Source organism: Cnephaeus nilssonii (assembly GCF_951640355.1).
Source record: "Cnephaeus nilssonii genome assembly, chromosome: 14".
In the NCBI taxonomy this organism is placed as follows: Eukaryota; Metazoa; Chordata; class Mammalia; order Chiroptera; family Vespertilionidae; genus Cnephaeus; species Cnephaeus nilssonii.
The window spans coordinates 15,985,605-15,993,910 of NC_137085.1; positions in this window are offsets into that span (position 1 = coordinate 15,985,605).

The following is an 8,306-nucleotide window of genomic DNA, read 5'->3' on the forward strand; positions in this document are numbered from 1 at the left end:
CATGCACCCTCAAATATTCAAATGATCACAGACAAACAACCTAGGCCCCCCCCCCTCAAATAATCTCTTTTGCACATAATAAGCCCAGTTACTGCTCCTGGATACTTTAATCTGTGACAGGCTTGGCATTTTGTAATCATGGCTTCATTTTCTTTTAACAATAAACTTATGAGGTAGTGTATCTTATTGCATTGATTTTACTGATGACGAAACTGAGGCTCAGAGAGAGCACCTGATAGGTCCAAAATGGTGTCACATGGCTAATGGCCAGAGCTAAGAACTCAACAGCAGATTCGTCTGACATCAGAGCTTATACTAGAATTCCAGGCTGTATACATGACCGTGTCCACTCTCTGCATACACACACACTCAGGTGTGCACAACCACATTAAAAAAAAAAGCATTTGTCAGAAGACCTGGATATGACTCCTGGCCTCACCACTTATGGGCTAAGCTTCTTTTCTCATCTGCAAAATGAGAATAATGATAGGATGACCTTTATCTCCTTCTCTTCCTCCCTTTCTGGGTGGCTGGGGAAAGCGGGAGGTCATTGAACATTATACAGAGCTGCACATCTGCCAGATGTGTGAGTGCAGAAGGACTCCAGAAAAGGAGAAGACCAGGAGGATGGTACTGGCTTTGCAAAACTCCTCAGGCAACAGGTGTGGAGGAGGCTTGAGCTAAAACTAGAGGCAGATGAACTTTGGGTGGATTTGGGGGAGAAAAGGAAGTGTGAAAGGAGAGATGACTGCGAAGATCCAGGGGCTGGACAAACAAGCTGTGGCACTTCTGTGAGAAGGAATGTGAAGCACACACCTCTGAATGGTAATAGTAATAACCACCGTTTGTGGATTATTTATTTATTTATTTATTTATTTATTTTTAAATAAATTGTAATTGATTTCAGAGAGGAAGGGAGAGGGAGAAAGAGATAGAAACAACAATGATGAGAGAGAATCATTGACCGGCTGCCTCCTGCATGCCCCACACTGGGGACAGAACCTGAAACCCAGGCATGTGCCCTGACCAGGAATCGAACGGTGATCTCCTGGTTCATAGGTCAGTGCTCAACCTCTGAGCCACGCTGGTCGAGCTGTTGAGCATTTATGTGCCAAGTACTGTTTTACCTGCATTTCTCTTTCGGGAACCCCGAAGAATGTCATACCGGTATTATTATACCTATTTTATAATGAAGTTGAGAAACAAGCTTATAGGAGCTTCATTTCAAGCTCTTGCACTCAGACTCCAGAACCCAAACGCTTACTTACTCTTTGATTTTGCTCCTGAATTCTGATTAGATGCTCAGAAAACCAAAACTGGAATAAGGGGCGTTGAACTCAGCAGTGAAGCACAAGGACTCTGGAGCCAGACTGCCGTGGTGCCCATCTTGGCACAGCCCCTTAGTACCGGGCTAACCCTGGACAAGTGATTCAGCCACTCTGCAGTCTCAGTTTTCTCATCTGTAAAGTGGGGAATGATAACAGAGTTCACCTCTTATGTTTGTGAAAATGGAGCAAATGCTGCATGTAAAAAAAAAGGCTCAGAATCATCCCTGGCATGCTGAAAGCAACAAATAAATATTAGCTACCATCACAGTATGGACTAGATGCGTTGTCCAGTTGTTATTCTACTAGGTGCTACTTCCAATATTTTATGGAGGAAGGCAAGGCATAAATCAACCAAATAATCAAATATTATCCTGAATAACTTGCCCGAGGAAGCTGCAGAACCATTATTGCAACCCAGGGCTTGCCTGACTTCAAAGAAGATAAAAATGAAATTACTTTGGAAGAGAAAACTCTCTTCCAACAACGCCTGGCTCCAGCAGGAAGGAGAGTCCAGACAGGAGTGACCTTGGCAAAAGCAGGATTAGCAAATGTAATACATCCCATCAGGATATCTGATTTCTCCCTACAGGAGACTGGACAAGTCCTTTCGATTCTCTGAGCTTCAGTTTCCTTACTTGCAAAATGGGGATAACAACATGTACCTCTCTGGATTGTGGTGACAATGAACCATCTATTAGCAACTAATATCTTTGAAGGGTTGCCTCTATTCCTGCATAAGTACCTTCCGTTGTACACTGTTATAAGTAGTCTACATAGGCAATGTCATCAGCATCCTGTGTACCATGTCACCCAATTCTCACCTCAATCCTTCTCCTCGTCCCTAAACAGGATGAGGTGGATTTTGCTACCCTCCTCCACCTGAGTCTAGGTCCTTGGTTTGGGTTTGAAAAGAGGCTTCATTAGTAACTGGGTAATTCTGTGGGATCGTCCCCAGCAGCGGTTCCGCCCTGCCGGGGAGTAATTCTAGGAAGGTAACGTGAGCTGGGGGAGGCTGGAGACCCAGCTTCACATTTATTTACTCTGACAGCTAAATTGGTGAGCAAGGGGGGAAATCAGATGAAAGCCATTTTCAGAGTAAATACTAAATACAAAATTTAAACATTCAGGTTGTGACAAATGGGAAGGGGGCAGTGGGACATAGGCAGCACACCCCTCCCTACTCAGGACCCTATCCTCACCTTGTCACCTTCCTGGGCATTTCCTGTTTGCCTAGAGCAGTGGTCGGCAAACTCATTAGTCAACAGAGCCAAATATCAACAGTACAACAATTGAAATTTCTTTTGAGAGCCAAATTTTTAAAACTTAAACTTCTTCTAATGCCACTTCTTCAAAATAAACTCGCCCAGGCCGTGGTATTTTGTGGAAGAGCCACACTCAAGAAGCCAAAGAGCCGCATGTGGCTCGCAAGCCACAGTTTGCTGACCCCGGGACTAGAGGAAAGAGCATGGAATGGGCTTAGCACTGCATGACCCTGGGCAAGAAATTTACCTCTCCTGGCCTGTGTCCTCTTCGCTAAAATGTGTGTGTTGCTTGAATCAGATGAGTGGGGAAGTGATGGAGGGAGCTCTAGCCTTGGGGTCAGAGAGACCTGAGGTCAAACCCTAGCTCCACATCCTGACTGGGTGAACTTGGAAAAGTCACTTATCTGAACCTGAGTTTCCTAAACTTTGGGGATAATATCAACCACGGAGGAGTACATGAGATAATCCGTGTGAAAGGGCTTTTTGGACTTCAAAATATATTGCAAATAGGAGCAGCTGTAGTCACCCAAAGTCCCCTTCCCATTCTGACGTTCACTGTGGAAATTCATGTCAGCAGGCATTTATGAAGCACTTACTCTGAACCAGGCTCCAGGCTGGGCAGAGGAGACGCAGAGTGTATCATCCTGGTCCCTGTCCATGAGGAGCGCAGTCTACTGGGAGGGGCAAGAGCCAGCATTTGCAGCGCAGTGACACAGGTGCTGGAGAACGAGGAGGAGGGGCATTTAACCTGGCTTACAGGTAGGTATCAGGAAAGGCGTCCTAGAGCAGGTGACCTTTCAGTGAAGTCCTCAGGGATGAGTAAGGGTGAGGCAGGCCACGCCTGAAGAGAGTTGGCTCAGAATGGCAAGTGGGTGCACAGTTAGTGGTGTTCTGTCTGGGGCGATGTTGGGAGATGAGACTCGGAGGTAGGTATGAGCCAGACTGTGGAGGGTTGAAGGCTGAGTTGAAGAGTCTGGAGCCATCTTCAAAGCTCTGGGTGAATGAGCCAGCAGTTCAAGGAAGCAGCCTTCTGTCTCTGCAGAGGCACATGGCATGATGGTGCTTAGGGATCCTGGTCTGGAGGCAGGTTGAGTTGATACCTGAGTTGATACCTGACTCTATTACACACTGCTTGTGGGACCTAAGGTGAGCGACAAGCTCTATGAGCCTTCGTGTCCTCAACCACAAATAGACATCAACAGAGAACCCATTCACAAACGCTGTGATGATTCCAAGAGACCAAGACACATCTCTAAGCTAAAACCTTGGCACTGGCCTGGCATCCAATAAGCACCCAGTCACTTAGTGCCATTGTTATCTGTAAGAAGAGAGTATAAAGAAGGCACAGGAGACAGTAGCTAAGGGGGGAGTCCTGTATGGGGCTAAATATTCCTTCTTCAGAGAATTCTGCCCTGACCATGCTATTTGAAGTAAGTCCCTCATACTAATCTTTTCCCAGCAGAGTGTAGAAAAGGCTTAAAAATAGGCTAGATTGGAATAACCTTGTATAGCATGATAAGGAATTTCAATTTCAAAATATAAATGGTAAGGGGCCATCTAAGCTCTTAAGCATGATGATGATATGGTCAAATTGGGGATTTGGAAAGATGACCTAAGCAGTCGACCAGTCCTTCATTGAGCCCTGAAGATATTGCAATAACCTCGGGGAGAGGGGATGAGGCAGCTGCAGGGACAAAAAGAATGGAAAGAGGAATATAATGAAAACTTAATTACTGTATGTTACTTTATTGTTATATATGGTCATATATTATATATATGTATAATACAACAGCCTCCTAAATAATCTTTGCATATTAAATAAAGTTCTATTTAATATAGAATCATATGATATATAATACTAATACATATATTGTGTACAATATATGTAATATGTGATTCTATATAACATCACCTATAATGTTACTATATAAAGTTCATCATTTAGGAGACTGGGTGTGGGAGTGGGGGAGCAGAAAATGTCAAAGATAACTCCAGGTTTCTAATTTATTTTTCTCCATATGTTGTTCCCAAAGATATGGAACACAGTAGCAGTTGGGGAGGGGCTCAAGGGGGAATAATGAGCTCAGTTTGGGTTCAAGGTACCAGGGTAATATTCAGGTGGAGGTGCCCAGGGGTGAACTGGATACACAGGTCTGTAGCTCAGAAGAGAGGCTGGAGCCCTAGCTGATTTGGCTCAGTGAATAGAGCATTGGCTTGCGGACTGAAGAGTCCCAGGTTCTACTCTGGTCAAGGGCACATGCCTGGGTTGTGGGCTCGATCCCCAGTAGGGGGCGTGCAGGAGGCAGCTGATCAATGATTCTCTCTCATCATTGATGTTTCTCTCTCTCCCTGTCCCTTCCCCTCTGAAATCAATAAAAAAAACATATTTTAAAGAAGAGAGGCTGGAGCTGAGACAGGAACTGCAGAGACCTCAGTGAAGCCATGGGAGCTGGGATTTGACAGCATGCAGGACTAACTCCTTGTACAGAAGAGGGTTGACTCGTTTGCTTTCTGATTTCACGGGAAAGCAACTTATCCCTGAGGCTCATCTTATTTTCAGTAGAAATCATTTTTAAATGACAAAGCATATATGTAGTGATAAGCACTAAACCAGAATCAGGTATTTAAGACTCAGAAAGGTTATATTAACTGCCGTGGGGGGACTGAGGATGATGGGAAGATGTCTGTTAGATACATGGAGGTGTGCAGAAGGGACTTTCCAGGTAGAAGGAACGTCTTGCACAGGGACATAGGGAGCTGGGAGATTGCATCGTGTTTGGGTAGACAAGCACTTTCCTGTGGTTAGGGGAGAATACGTATTTGGGCAGATTATAGAAGTCCTCAGCACCCTGGCTTATCCTGTGTCTAGGTATTCAGAAGTATCTTAGCTCCTCTCCTGATTAGTTCACTTACTTCCCTGGGCTTTGTTCTTCCTCCAGCACTTTTCTTAACCCTTTTGCCTGGCTTGTGCTTCAACATCCTTTGGCGCTCAGCTCAGGTGTTGTTGCCTCTGGGAAATCATGTATATATGGCCTCACCTCCGTTTCCGGCTTGGTTAGGTGCCCATCTTCTGTGCTCTTGCAGCTCCTGAATCTTCCCTTTATCCTGGCTCATGACAATGCACAGGGACCACACCTTAGCATCCTCCACCCTGCATCCTCCACCTCTGGCACATGGCAGATGCTCAGTATGTGTTTGAGGAATTAGTCACTTTCCTTTGGATGAGGTACCTATCAGAAAGCGTGTCAATGGGGAGAGGAAAACTTACTTTGTTTTATTGTTAAGGCTAAATTTTAAATTCTATTTCTAGCTTAGAAAGGTCACAGGACATAGCAAAAATAAAATGGCATTCTATAGAATCAATAATCCTAGCCAAGTAAGACTGAATGCATAGGAAGGAAGGTACAGCACCATGTTCTGGGATAAATTCTGACAGACCTGTTGTGTGTTTTTTTCAAACCTAGGATTCAAGTCTTTCTCCAGAGACCACGAAGGAGAGCCTGTCTGAGAATGAAAACGACCCAGAGGAAAACACAATCAAGAGATAGACAGATTCCTGACCGTATCATTTGAACACCTGGACTTTTCAGTTACATGAGCCAGTAAGTTTCTTACCATAAGGAAGTTGGAGTAGGGTTTTTGTCACTTGAACTAAGTCTTGACTAATCTGTTCACACAGCTGGGGCTGGAAGTCAAACTCAGGCACCTCTGACACCAAAGCTCTTTGGGTCTTAGTTCCTCAGACAGATGATGGGATTTAGTCTGCACTTGCCTAGTGTTTTCCAGTACAGTGCTGCTTCTAGGTGTGGAGAGCCAGCTCTCTATCTCAAAAGACGTATAAGGGATCAGAGAGGTGATGAGGAACTGACAGTGTTCATTGCACACCATTCCTTCACCTGGTGTTGATTTGATTCTGTGCCATTAACACCAGAACCTTCAACACCACACAGATTTAGAAAGACATTTCCACTAATATAGTTCAGAAAAGGGCTCAGCAAACTTTTTCTGTAAAGGGCCAGATGGCACATAGGCTTTGTGAGCCATAGTCTTTGTTGCACTACTCAACTGTTACTGCAGTGGGAAAATTGCCATAGAAAATACGCAAATGATGGACATGGCTGTGTTCCAAAACAATTTATTTATGGATACTGAAATTTGAAGTTCATGTAATTCTCATGTGTCATAAAATAGTATTCTTGACTCTTTCCTCAGTCATTTAGTGTAAAAACCATAACCTTGCGGGTTATACAAAGAGGGCGCAGGCGTTTGCTGACCCCATGACCCCAAGACTAAGTAGGTGTTTGCAGGCCTGGGTTCTAACCAATGCTTGCCCATGAACTATGTGATCCTGGCCAACTCGCTTTGTCTCTCTGGGTTCCTTTTTTCCATCTGGATGATGAGATTACATGGGATAGCCTTTCAAGGCCCTCAGCTCTCAAGTAGCATGATTCTGACTTTTCATCAACAAATATTTAAGCAGCTATTACATACCAGGCATTGTTTTAAATGTTGGGGATATATGCCTGGCTGGTGTAGCTCAGTGGCTGAGCACTGGCCCATGAACCAGGAGGTCATGGTTCAAATTCCGGTCAGGGCACAGGCCTGGGTTGCAGGCTCCATCCCCAATGTGGGGCGTGGAGGAGGCTGCCAATTGATGATTTTCATCATTGATGTTTCTATCTCCCTCTCTCTGAAATAAATAAAAACATATAAAAATATTTTTTAAAATGTTGGGGATATACTAGTAACAGTGAAAAGAAGTTCCTGCTAACATGGAATTTACATTTTAATGAAAAAAAAATTTAGGGTGGGAGCCTGGGTGAAAAAGGTGAAGGGAGTAAGAAGCACAATTGGTAATTACAAAGTAGTCACGAGGATGTAAAGCACAGCCTAGGAAATATAGTCAATAATTCTGTAATAACTATGTCTGGTGCCATGTGGGTACTTACTTTAGGGGGATCACTTCTTAAATTATATAAATGTCTAACTACTATGCTATACACCTGAAACTAATAAAAATAATATTAAATGTCAACTGCATTTGAAAAAAAATTGGGTAATGGTAAGTATTATTCAGAAAATGAAGAAGGGAAAAAGGATTGGGGAGTGACAGGGCTGTGATTTAAGTAAGGGAGGTCAGGTGGCCTCTTTTTTTTTATTGCTTTTTAAAAATATATATTTTTATTGATTTCAGAGAGGAAGGGAGAGGGAGAGATAGAAACATCCATGATGAAAGAGAATCATTGATTGGCTGCCTCCTGCAGGTCCCCTACTGGGGATGGAGCCAACCCAGGCATGTGCCCTTGACTGGAATCGAACCCGGGACCTTTCAGTCCGCAGGCCGATGCTCTATCCACTGAGCCAAACCGGCTAGAGCTCAGGTGGCTTCTTGATCATTGACATTTGCAGACACATGAACAAATCAGCAGTGGGCTCTGAAGAACAGCTAATGTGAAGGCCTTGTGATAGGAACTTTAACAAGGCCAATGGGACTGGAGCACAGTACACGAAGGGGAATAGCAGAGGGCTCTCCGGTCAGACAGGCCATTTAGGCCTTGTAGGTCTTTGGAGTTTATTCCAGGTGTGATGGAAAGCCATTGAGAAGGGAACGACATGCTCAGATTTTAAAGGATTGCTTTGGCTAATGTGTAGAAAATTGACTGAGGCGGCACTGGTGGAGGCAGGATGATAGGAAGGTACTGCCATGATCCAGGTG